This window comes from Tauraco erythrolophus, chromosome 4 (assembly GCF_009769465.1).
Source record: "Tauraco erythrolophus isolate bTauEry1 chromosome 4, bTauEry1.pri, whole genome shotgun sequence".
In the NCBI taxonomy this organism is placed as follows: domain Eukaryota; kingdom Metazoa; phylum Chordata; class Aves; order Musophagiformes; family Musophagidae; genus Tauraco; species Tauraco erythrolophus.
In genome coordinates, this window is record NC_141468.1 from 16,347,222 (window position 1) to 16,359,915 (window position 12,694).

A 12,694-nucleotide genomic window follows, 5' to 3' on the forward strand; every position below is an offset into this window, starting at 1 on the left:
AAACTGTGCATTACTTATATCATTACTGCCCTGTTATTAATAAATGCTGATAATAGCTGTACTGGTGGTCACAACAGTCTTATGGGTCAATAATGGTCTTTTAGTCTAAAATATTAAGAAGTCCTTGGTTTATATATGCAAAGTGAAAACTTTTCTTGCTAATCCTGATTTTATTTCATCTTATTTTTTCTCTTACTCCCTTGAGTCCACCTAAGCCATCTGTTTAACCAACCATGTTGGTTTTGACTATATTATACTCCCAAATCTTCTGTCTTTTCTACCCTTGAAGTAGTTCACCTGATATTAACTTTACTAGAGACAAGGTAGCAGCACTTTAACCACTGTGTCGTCTTTGAAAAGCCAGTGCCAAAGTAAGAGACACAGTGGTAGACTCACTGTATTGTCTTCACCAATTAAGCTGGAAAAATGAGAAATCAAATGGGGGGAAGTAGTAGATAGAGCATGCAGGGTTTGGAAATTGAATATGCTAGTCCAGAAGGGAAAAAAACCCAACATTCTTATTCTAGAATAAATGTTCCCACGAATTAGATTGTTTCAGAGTACCTATTCCACTTTCGGTTCCCACCTATTTTATTCTAGCACAACTTCCAGATGGAGCTTCAGAAGGAGGATGCAGCTCTGCAGGTCTCAGGATGCAAGGAGTGCCTGGAGCCTCTAGCTGGGGTGGGGGCAGCAGGAGGTGATCGTTTAACCTGCAGGAGATGTGCCATTGTTGAGAATCTGTTTCACCAGGTAAAGGAGCTGTGAGAAGATGTCACCAGACTGTGCAGCAACATAAGAAAAAACGTTTTTACTGTAAGTGTGATTGTACATTAGACCAGGTTGCCCAGAGAGGCAGTGGAGTCTCCATCTTTGGAGATGTCCAGAACCCTACTGGACACTGTCCTGAGCAGCCTGCTGTAGCTGACCCTGCTTTCAACAATGGCGTTGGATTAGATGATCGCCAGAGGTTCCTGCCAACCTCCACAATTTTGTGATTCTATGGTTCAACTGATTAAGAAAAAGCAAACTATTTTTTTCCCTTCCTTTTTCTCTTTTTTTACTTCTCTTTTCTGATGGTATAATTTGTGCTGGAACATCCTCCTCATATTTCTTCAGTTACTTTCTGTCGAAAATATGTTTCCTACTGTACATCCTTCAAATTATAGTCCTCATTTCTAACATAAAGATAATCTACACTGCTTTCCAATACAGGACCAACTGATACGTTTTCACCCAAAATTATATATATTCAAAGGTGTAAAATTATCAGATAATGGGTCAGTCTAGTACTGCTTTCTGACTATAATTCCAACATATGAAATATCATCTAGTCCCAACCCCCCTGCCAAGGGCAGGAACACTTTCCACTAGAATATATGTTATTCCACTAGAATAAATATGTTGCTAGAGAACATGGTTCTCACACATCACAGACCACGTCATCTTGCAATATTGATCACACTGTTTCCTGAGGCACTCTATTTTAAGTACTGAGACTGTTAAAACAAATGTGAATTTCATTCACTTGTCTCAAACTAGACATTTTTGAAGCCTACTGACAATTATTTAATAACCTGACTAATCAAATCTTATTTCTTGATACCAAGTGTTACTGAGCATGTCAGTTCAAGAATTCTTTTCATAATACGCTCCAGCCTGTGCTTCCATTTTCCTTCCTACCAGATTTGTGCTTTACCAGATGAGCTGACAGTACAAATTCACTCCAGAACAGCGGGAGCACGCAATTGATTTTTTGTTGAAGTTGCCACAGGACACAATGCAGTGTTTATATTGGGTTTATGTTTTATGCTGGCCTGGGGAGGAGACCGATACGTGATCCAGCACAAAGCCCATGGAGAGAAGGTTACCCTTCAAAACGCTTTGAACGAATTAGAGCGAGGGAGTTGATTCTAGCTCAGCTCTGTATGTCGTATGGATGTGGCTTTATTAAATGGGTGCTTACAGCAGCTTTACGATGTCACTGGACCACGGCTTGGTCAAGCCCCTTCTTATTTGTTCTCTTTGTCCACAGGAATCTTGCGGACCTTACGGCCAACTGTGTTTGTTTTAAGAGAAAGTGATAGAAACCGATCCTATTTCAGGTCGCCTCTGGCACTTTCCCGGAGCAGAGGAGCGGGACCTTCAGACGCCTGAGGTGGAAAAGGGTCTTGATCTCTGTGTCAGTGAACGCTGTAAGCGCTCAGTTCTTATGCAGATGTGGGCTGTTAGCATTAACATCTCCTTCTGAATCTCTCTTTTGTTCTCGGAGTTAGGCATGGGCTTCAGAAGCCCGGGAGCCTTATCCCGCTTATCTCTGCGGGCGGGCGTGGGGCTGGGGGCGGCGGCCGGGCCACACGCCGCCCGCCTCGGGCCGCGCCGGAGCTGCCCGCTCGCTTCAGACGAGCCCAATTTTCTTCCTAAACCGAGATCCGGCTTAAAACCTGCCAGAGATCTGCCCGTGCTACTTTTAGTGGTATCGTTTTCTATTCCGGGAATGTACTTCCTATGTTGTTCAGTGCCATCCTAGTTCAGAAATTGTAATTTATAGCCATTTCCCAAAATATCCTAATAATTTATAGTTCAGTAACACTCGGTTGATAATATTTCTTATAATCCATTTTAAATTATCGTGAATCACGTCAGCACGAAATAAATATCTAAACTGGATAATTTGAACACATTAATGATTTTGACCAATTTCGAGAATATTGTTAAAAATTATAAAAATAGGTAGATAATACCTTGAGAGCTGGGCTTTTAGATTGTACGTTTTAAACTGAAAGAAAAGATATTCCGTCCGTGTATATACTCTTCATTTTAATACAGATACAGTGACTGATGCTAGCTGAGGTTTTGACCCTATACATGATCTGCATTATTATAAAGTCTCTCCTCAAAATACAATAATATTCAGGGCAAATTCATCCTCGGTGAACCTGCAATGGCTCCAGGTGGATGAGTAGCTCATTTACAGGTATTTTAAAATTATCTTTCAGAAGTGTAATGAATATCTTAACGCGTTTATTCTCACAGAGGCATATACATATTATGAACGCTATCAACCGGAAATTGCATTAAATATTTTCCAAAATATACAAATGCCCCAAACTTTCATTATAAAGTGAAGAAGTCGTCAAAGTTAACAAATCATCCATATTCGATCCGCGTTCCCCTCAGCTACCTTTGGAAGGCTCCTCCAAATAAGAAATGGTTGGTGTTTAACCTTTTACTAATTTAATTAAACCCCCGCTAAGCCCTAGTGTGGTCACTAGCTCCAGTTTATGTGTGGTGTATTTCAGTTTATTTTATACTGGCGCCTATTGAGTTTAAGCTCAATGAGCCAATGTTACTCACGTTTAAGAGTACCCACATAAAGGTTAGTACTGGTTTAATTAAGCCGGAATTTTCACTGCTCATTAGCATACTCTTACATCTGCATTTTGAGTCCTAAGTTTTTGACACTAGGAGCCTAAAGTTAAAGTCCCAATGCCTTGTCTGGAGGGAGATGCTCAGTGATTAGCATTTGCAATTCATGGCCTGAGCCATTCATTATTCCCTTGCAGGCAATGAGAACTGCAAATGTCCCATCACTTTGGAAAAAGTGGTCATTGTTTAGAAGTGTAAATGAAGATGCCAGAGCCTAACCTCAAGTCTTGTCTGAAACGAAGACTGGCGTCTTTAATCTCTGGACTGTAGCACTGGATTGAGTATATCATAACAGAGAAATTCTACATTTGTCCTCAACATTACATATTACATCTACCAGAACTATTTTTCCTTCCATATTCCTCATACTCTTCATTCCTCTTCTAGCTTCTTCCTGGTCGTCCCTCCCTGACTGAAAGCTGAATCACTGAAATTCCTGCTTATTTGCTTCCTTCCAAAATGGGCCGGTGTTTCCAAAAGCACCGCTTCCTCCCAGTGACTAATATCTTACAAAACAGGTTTGCTTTGCTTGCTGCGTGTCCTGGTTTGGCCCATAGTTAGTTACAAAGAGAATATGATAATATGCAGATCTTTGCATGTCATGTATATGACAATAGCAAAGGAAAAACATATCAGGAAAGAATCAATAGAGAAAACTGAAAAGTTGAGACTCCAGCTTTTTGAGATGTAAAAATTACCAATAATGAAGAGTTGAACCATTGCTAAAAATGGTTGCCAGATATAATCGGTATTTGTATGAAATATCTCACAAGGCAGACTATAGAATGGCTTTCCCCAGTGGCAGACATTTCCTAGCAGAAAACGCGTGTGCTAGGAGAGGTTAAAACACATGAAGATGTGATAGGACAAGGGGTAATGGTTTTAAAATAGAGGGAGGTAGATTCAGATTGGATATTAGGAAAAAAATTTTTACCGTGAGAGTTGTAGAACACTGGAACAGGTTGCCCAGAGAGGTGGTGGATGCTCCATCCCTGGAGACGTTCAAGGCCAGGTTGGATGAGGCCCTGAGCAACCTGATCTAGTTGGAGATATCCCTGTTCCTTGCAGGGGGGTTGGACTAGATGACCTTTGAAGGTCCCTTCCAGCCCTAACCATTCTAGGATTCTATGATTCTATGAAGATGGAGAGTTGACCAATTATAGAAAAGTGGAAGGATTAGAAAGTGATTAGAAAATGAGCAGAGAAAGACAGTAGATGGCAAGGGACTGTCTCATCTGATGGCAAACTAAATCAGGCACATTTTAAATTGCTAAAGTGTCTGATGTGAGCTAGGTGTCAGGGTGGATATGAGCATTTCATCCATTTATCTCCACTGACTTTAGAAAAATGTTATGACTAGTTACATGAGAGTCCTCATTAAAGTGTAGTTAATTCTGTCACAGGTATAAATATATTTTCAGTCAAAACTGATCGTTTCCTTCAGCCAGTATCTTCTTTAAATTAACCTCCATCAGTTATGTGGTACCCAGAGCAGAAGTGGAGAGATGTGTAGCAAAACCAAATTGGTCATTGCTAAATCAGTTCAGCTCCTACGCAGTCTTCTCCAGTTCCTCCTCTTGGACTATCTTCCAGTACATTAGCTTTCCTAGAAGTCACTCTTCACTTCATATTTGTGTTCAAATCCCTGGTTACTTCCATGGAACACCATCTCCAGGTTCTGATCCAGAGATGCACCATTCAGTTATGGCCAGTAAAAAAGGCATTATTTTCAGCTGTATGTCATGTGCTGGTATTAAAGATGAAAGAACCTAGAAAAGCTAGGTAAAGAATTTTCACTGGGAAACCATTTGGATGTACAGCTCCTAGTACAGACTAGAACTACTGGTTATCTGGCACATCCATGTTTGACTTCTAACTCTCCCATTATCACTTTTCAACCCAGTTCTCTCGAGCTATTGCTAATATAGTGTAGGCTTCCTTAAGTACAGCTCATTGGCATGACTCCATTTTGTGGAGCTGACTAATTATGCACTGGTAGAAAAAAATGAGCCATGGTCTCCCAGAAAAACGTTGTACACCCTGAACTGTTGCTTACTTTGGATTTATCACCAAAATAATTCCCTTGAAATCCTGAGGTCTGCTACAAGATAAAACATTTTCGAAATACTTTAGATGTGTTTTATATTTTAATATATCTTCAGGATAAAAACCCTCTTTCCTGCCCAAGCTCAATTGGCATGAAAATATACTTCACCATGTCTAAGAGTTTCTGCATTTGAAATGCAGAGCTCTGTAAAAAGGCATGAGCGATGCCAGGAAGCAGCATGGGCAGGCTGCTCCATCAGGGAAGGCGTGGAGGCCAGGCCAGTGGTGACAGCGAGGCAGGCAGGAGCACTGCCTTGCTGATGAGGCATCAAGAAGTGGAGTCAGCGATTCTGGATCAGGAGGAGGTCTGGAGGCAGTGATCAAAGTCAGCCTCAGGCCACCGATCAGCTGGGAAATCTGTTGTGATGAAGGTCTGAGGCCAAGCCAGCAAGTCAAGTCAGTGGATCCAGGACAGAACGAGCATTAACTTAGAAGCATTAACTTAAAATCAGCTCCTAAGGAAAGGAAGGGCAGGCTCGCTCTCTTCATTTCCTTCAGAGCAGCTCTTACCAATGAAGAAGCTGAGCGTGACTCAGCCAGCTGAGCTCCTCGGAGCCGCGGAAGGCACTGAGGGCTCTGACAGTGGTATACTGGGATAGTCTGAAGGTCCATCTGTGACAGTGGGCAGCTATGGAAAAGAACTGGCTTCACCCACTTTGATTTGCTCTGTAGGCCAGGCACACTTGCTGAACAAGAAGCTCTGCTGCTAGCTGTCTTTCTCTGTATTTTCCTCTCCTCTAACACCCAAGTAAAGAGAGGCAGAAACAAGAAGAAGCAGAACCAGCACCACTGGAGCTGCAGCCCTCAGTGCCACCACCATCAGCATCAACAGTGTGAAAATTGTCACTACTGCTGCCATCATCTTCTGAAATTTCATCTCCCATTATGTTTGGGAAAAGTCGAGGACTCCATGACTACTGCTGCACCTAATACCTTAATATAGCATAACCCACAATCATCACCTGAAGAAATAGCTCTTACCATTCCCAAATTTTCTTCTGTGGCCCCAAGTGCTATCAAGGGCAGCCTTATCTTCTTGTGTGTATCACTATCCTTCTCAGCTACTGTTTCTCCCTTCTCTCCACTTATTGCCTCATTTTTTAGCACAAACAAAACCCAGTCACGTTTCATTTCCTCTCTATAATACTTCTTTTGCATGCAGTTCCTCCTGCTCTCCATCTGTTTTTATTTTCTTCTTTGTCCCTTTTTCCCATTTTTTTTCACCTGTCAACAAACCATGTTATTCCTTTCCACTCGTCTACAGGAGAAGAGTGAGTTGCATTGTATCAGAGCACACCTCTTGGCTCTTGGCACTTAACACGGTTAGGTGGTGGTATTAGTGGAGGTTCAGACAGCAGTGGTAACAGAAGTGCTTAACTTCAGCTGCAAGGTTGAAATTGTGTAGTGCTGTGGTGGTGCCCCTCTTTTCTCTCTCTATGCAAGGATTGTTAGGGTGCAAGGAGAAAGCTCTAGTCTACTTGTTCGTGCCTCCATTTCCCTGTTTGTGCAGGATGCTGAGGGAGAGAAGATCCTCTTATCACAGGTGGTGGCAAGTGGTGGCTTGTGTGCTCAGGCTTCCCCTAACCCATGTGAACTTTTAGCATTCACAACATCACCTGCTCAGGAGCAATGTGGGTCTCCTGTGCAATGGACACAGTCTGGAAACCAGTAGCTGGTGTTTGGATTAGTCTGGAAAGAATTGCAAGGAAAATATAAAGCGTTCAAAGGAGGCCTACAGAAAGGTTAAGGGCAATAGTCCAGAAGAACTTAATTTTATGAATAGACCGTATTACTAGTATCACAAATTCATGGCCTAAATGTATCCAGTGCACAGCACAGGGCCAAAGGCGTTAACCAGAAACATGAGGTTCAATCATTCCTTTTTGGAAGGAATGTTTGTTGTTGCTGTTGGTGAAAACATTCTCCCTAGCTTCACAAGTACTGTGCAAAAGATGTGATGCCTCTAAATGGCTGTGGCCTTCCGTGCACTGAAATGGCAACTGCTTGGAAAGCACCATGCCAGTAACTTCAGGCAGGCAGCAGTACACACTACTATCATTCCTTTGCTAGGTATGTATTTGCATAGCGTGCAAGCAAAGTTCCTGAAATAAGATTAATCATAGCCAGCCAGTGTGGGGCAAATCCTTTCTATGCTTGTGTTTGAATTAGTTTGCTTTGGTGTAGTGCTGGACTGCGTGTTGATAGTACCTCTTCTATGGCATCTATTGTCACAACTCTTTCTAAATCTTTGGGTAGCACGAGACTTAGAAAGCCATGGATCAAACATCTTCCACTCTCCAAGGGGCAAATGAGTCCAGGTGATACACTATTTCAGTGAAAAGCCATTATTAGTAAAGGGCAGGAGACCAAAATAGAAAATCTCAGTATGTGACTATAAATCTGTGGTTCACTCCTCTGAATACAATGTACAGGTCTTATCAATAGTTTTAGTATAACAGACCTAGAAAAGTTATGAGGATGAAATTTAACATGGTGAAGAAGCAATGGGATGGTTTCTGTACAAGGATGAGTGCTTGGACTTTTAGCCTGTGAAACATAGGTTTATGGAAGAAAATACAGTACATGGGAAAGACAAACAGGGAATGGTATGTGCCGTCTCTCATAATATGAGACCTAGAAGGCATAAAATCAAATTCTCAGGTGGCAAACGAGAGATACTTTTCTATTCAGTGCATAATTAAGCTGTGGAACTAACTGAAAGATGCCATGGATTTCAAAAGCTTACATGATACAAAGAACCATTAGACAAATTTGTGGCTGAAAATAATCTACCAAGAACTACTAAATGAAATCATACCACAGGATCAGGCCTTGGTCTGGATGTGCTAGTGAGAAGCCTGGTTGTCTCCTCAGTGTTAAGCCCAGAGGATAGCCTGGATATGCTGATCCTCCTCCAGGTACATAAGTGACAGTTGCTGTACTGATGATGTTGAAAATAATAATTAACGTTACAGGCCTAGATAAAATTATAGTTCTGAAGGATACTGCAATGGGGTGGACCTAAATTGAGGGTGGGAAGCATGGCAGGAACAGGGCCCCAGGGTTCCCCTCTAGCACGCGAAAACTAAACCCTATAAGGAAACTTGTCATTTTCGTTTACAAACTTTGCATATATTTATTTTAAAAGGAACAAATATTGGCAAAATGCATCTGTCATGATTGCTGTAACCCATAAGCAGGCCAAGTCTATAACTAGAAGAGGGGAAAAAGAATAAAAGGAGATCTTACCATAACCAGTTTTAACTGGAAATATGTTACAAGGTGGTACCTGCTGAACAAGGTAGTTTAGCAAGAGGAAACAGAAACCCAGAAGGCTGATAAAAATATCCAACTTGTCTTGTCCTAATGCAGCAAGTGAATGATGTAATCACGTACTTATTTTAGGCATCTAAGTTAGATGCTGAAATGCCCATGGAAAACGCATAACTCTTCAATTAAAGAAAAATATGTGGCCTTCTAGTTTCAGATGCTAATTTGTGTTTAAAATAGGCTAAGGTAGGCAGTGTACAAGTGTACATGCCCCAGGATGGCATTCTTGTATTTTTCCAGGCACTCATGTACAACATACCCTTCCATTTCCTAAGCATCAGCTGTACTGAGGTGACACAAGGGAATTCTTCTGGATCCACTACGAAAACGAAAAATATTAAAGGCCAGTAATGAGACAGTCATCACACTTTACCCAAGATAAATGGACATCATGATCAGCAAAAAGCAAAGGGAGAACGGGAGATGCCACTCTGAAGAGATGCCCGTCACTTCCCTAAAGATTTTTTGACAGAATGGAGGCCAGCCAGGGCCAGGTACTGCACAGATATTCGCTCTGGTTACCTGTGGGAAACACTGGAAAATCCTAGGATGGGGCATTCTGTGTGCCAAGACAGGCAGATGTGTCCTGGGCCATCCACTTGCGCACAGTAAACCTCCCTACGCCGAGTGTTGCTGTAAAACTAAGGCCACCCTTAGGATACTGTGCTGCAGTTACTGCCAAACAGTGCTATCCAGTTTTGAGTTCAGCATACGCATTTGTAGCTGGCTTTTTACAGCTGGCTAGCTGTCTGCCTGCAAAAATTCCAAGGTTATTTTATTAACACTGGATTTCTTAACGAATGGACTTGGTGACACGCAGCTGTATGAGCACTTGCAAAAAATGCAAGGCATTGAATCCAAACCATAAAACAGCAACCCATCTTAAAGTATTATAAAACAAACATCAGGCAAACACTAGTAAGACAACTGACTGAAAAGGAATGGGATTGTGCCCTCTTCATTGCACAGCACTACATTCCTCCTCTGTGGTCTAAAATATCCTCATCTGGATTCTCACCATTCGTTACCATGAGGCTGTGAGCACAAGACATTCCCTGTTTGTGTTACCATGCCTGCCCAGCCTGTATGAGTCATTTACCTCCTAACTGCCTGTTGTATATCACTGATGCCTTAACCTCATCTCCGTGAGGTTCTCCCTTCTCCTGATAGGTACTTTGGAGCTCATGGCGTGCAGCAGCAATACAGATGGCATTGGCTTCGTTACTGTTGTAGGCAGAACTGTCCTTCCTTTGGCGCAGCCGTACGCTCTCCGGTCACTGCAGAGTGACTGAGCACAGTGGGACCTATTCCCTGACACAGAACAGCTCACCTGCCTGTGCTGCCCCCCAGGTCTGGCCAGAACGGACTGAAGGCAGGAGCATGCCCATGTGGAAAGTCCTTGGCTGAACATGTCAGCAAGCAACATCCACTCCAACCCAACCAAGCCAAATGGCAGATATTTTCTCTTTCTAGAGGGAAGCAACCAGCTTCGCTTCTCTCCTCTCTCTCTCTTTCTTTTCTCTTGGAGAAAACAAACTTTACAGCAGGCTTTTCTTCAGCTTATATCCACCAGGTGAGTGCTCAAGAGCCACACCTCCCACCAGTCCCTTGCACTGAGGTTCCCAGTGAGTTCCAGCTCTCCCTGTTGGAAATAAGTTGTTGTGCCCCCACTGGTATTTGGGGTTTCTTCCAAACCAGTGAAGGGCCAAGCCCACCTGCAACTTAACAAATATAGTCCCTCTCCCATGGCCAGTGACTGAGGACAGGGAGGCAGGGAGGGCTGTGTCATCACCAACTCCAAAGGGTCAGTTCAGGCTTCTACCTACCCATACCGATTTTGAGGAAAACTTATTAATCCAAGGAGGCTTTTGCAGGGGTTTGATATTATTTTAAATGTATTTAAAACTTATTAATGGAGGTCTAACGTTTTTAATTTCCATCTTTCAACTTAAAGCTAGAGGTTTCTTAAAACATTCAATTTGCTCCATAAAAGCCTAGCGTTGAAACTGATTAATATTGCTGACTGCATACCATTCAACTTCATATTGTTCTCCAGAAATTGTGACTTCTCCTTTTTTAAGTATCATTTCCCATAAGCCAGCATGCACTTCCACTGGTATACTTTTCTTTCTCTTTTCTTCTGAATACGGCATAACTTGATCCCCTTATGTTACTGGAAAAGTATTTATGTTTCATAACCATTTGGCTTCTCTTACTGAACTTGGTAATATTTGCTGTATCCTTTTTGCTAATATCTTCACTAGGATTTTTACATCTGAATTTAATAATAATTTTGTCCTGTACTCTGCTTTCCTGTGTTAGGGAGAACTGTTATCTTATGAGCTTGAACAGAAGCTGGCCTATCAGCTCTCCATCAGACCTGGTGGTGCTGTGAGGGTGCAGAGTTTTACCATCCTCCATGATGATATTCTGGGAAATAATATTGTGCCATAGATATCCCATTGTGTCTAATCACTGGAGTGACAGTAGCTTTCCTTTCAGAGGTTTCATATCATAGAATCATATAGTCATATAAACATAGAATCATAGAATGGTTTGGGTTGGAAGGTACCTAAAGATCATTTAGTTCCAACCCCCCTGCCATGCACAGGGACACCTTCCACTAGATAAGGTTGCTCAAAGCCTCATCCAACCTGGCCTTGAACACCTCCAGGGATGGGGCATCCACAACTTCTCTGGGCAACCTGGTCCAGTGTTTCACCAGCCTCATAGTAAAAAAATTCTTCCTTATATCTAATCTAAATCTCCCCTCTTTCAGTTTAAAGCCATTGCCCCTTGTCCTATAACTGCACACCCTTGCACAAAGTCCCTCTCCAGCTTTCTTGTAGGCCCGCTTTAGGTACTGGAAGGCTGCTAGAAGGTCTCCCTTGAGCGTTCTCTTCTCCAAGCTGAACAGCCCCAACTCTCTCAGCCTGTCTTCATAGGAGAGGTGCTCTAGCCCTTGGTTCATCTTCGTGGCCCTCCTCTGGACCCATTCTAACAGCATCATGTCCTTCTTGTGTTGGGGGCCCCAGAGCTGAACGCAGTACTGCAGGTGGGGTCTCACGAGAGCAGAGTAGAGGGGCAGAATCACCTCCCTTTAACTGCTGGCCATACTTCTTTGGATGCAGCCCAGGATATGGTTAGCTTTCTGGGCTGCAAAGATATTTACGGCGTCATAGCAGGGCACTGATGCCTGGGGAAGGGTCAGGGTCCCATTGCAGTAGGTGAACACAAGGTGCATGCCCAGGAAAGGTTATCCACTGCTGTTTCAAGGATACTTACCTGAGAAGCTGCGGAGAGAAGGTGTCTGCATAAAAGCAGACGGTTTGAGGAAAAAGGTTAGGCTGGGGGGGGCGGGGGAGCAGGATTTTACCACCTTTGAGTTGATGTCCGGCATCACACACAGCAGGCTCACTATTTCTAATATCAGTCACACAATGCTTCATGCTTGGGGTGGTTATCTGATTCAGGTGGCATAATAAAGTATGTAAGTTCCTCGAATTTAGCCAATGTGCAGCTGAGAGACGGGAGAGCACAGGGCTGATGGAAAGGTTCAACAAAAGCACAGGAGTTGCTTGTGCTCCTGGGTGTGCCTGTAAGGTAGGGGAACAGTCTGCAGAAAATAGAAAGATTAAAAAGATGGAAATAGAGTCAAGATTCATGCTGCCAGGGAATTACAGCAGCCAGAACCAACCCCAGGACCAGCAGCCACCCTGTCAAACAACGCACGTTCTTCAGTGCTGATTTCAGACTGACCTTGTATGAGAGACGGACCCGTATGACAGTGGCCTTAAGATGCCAGTGGTGTCACTGGTCTGTGTGGTGC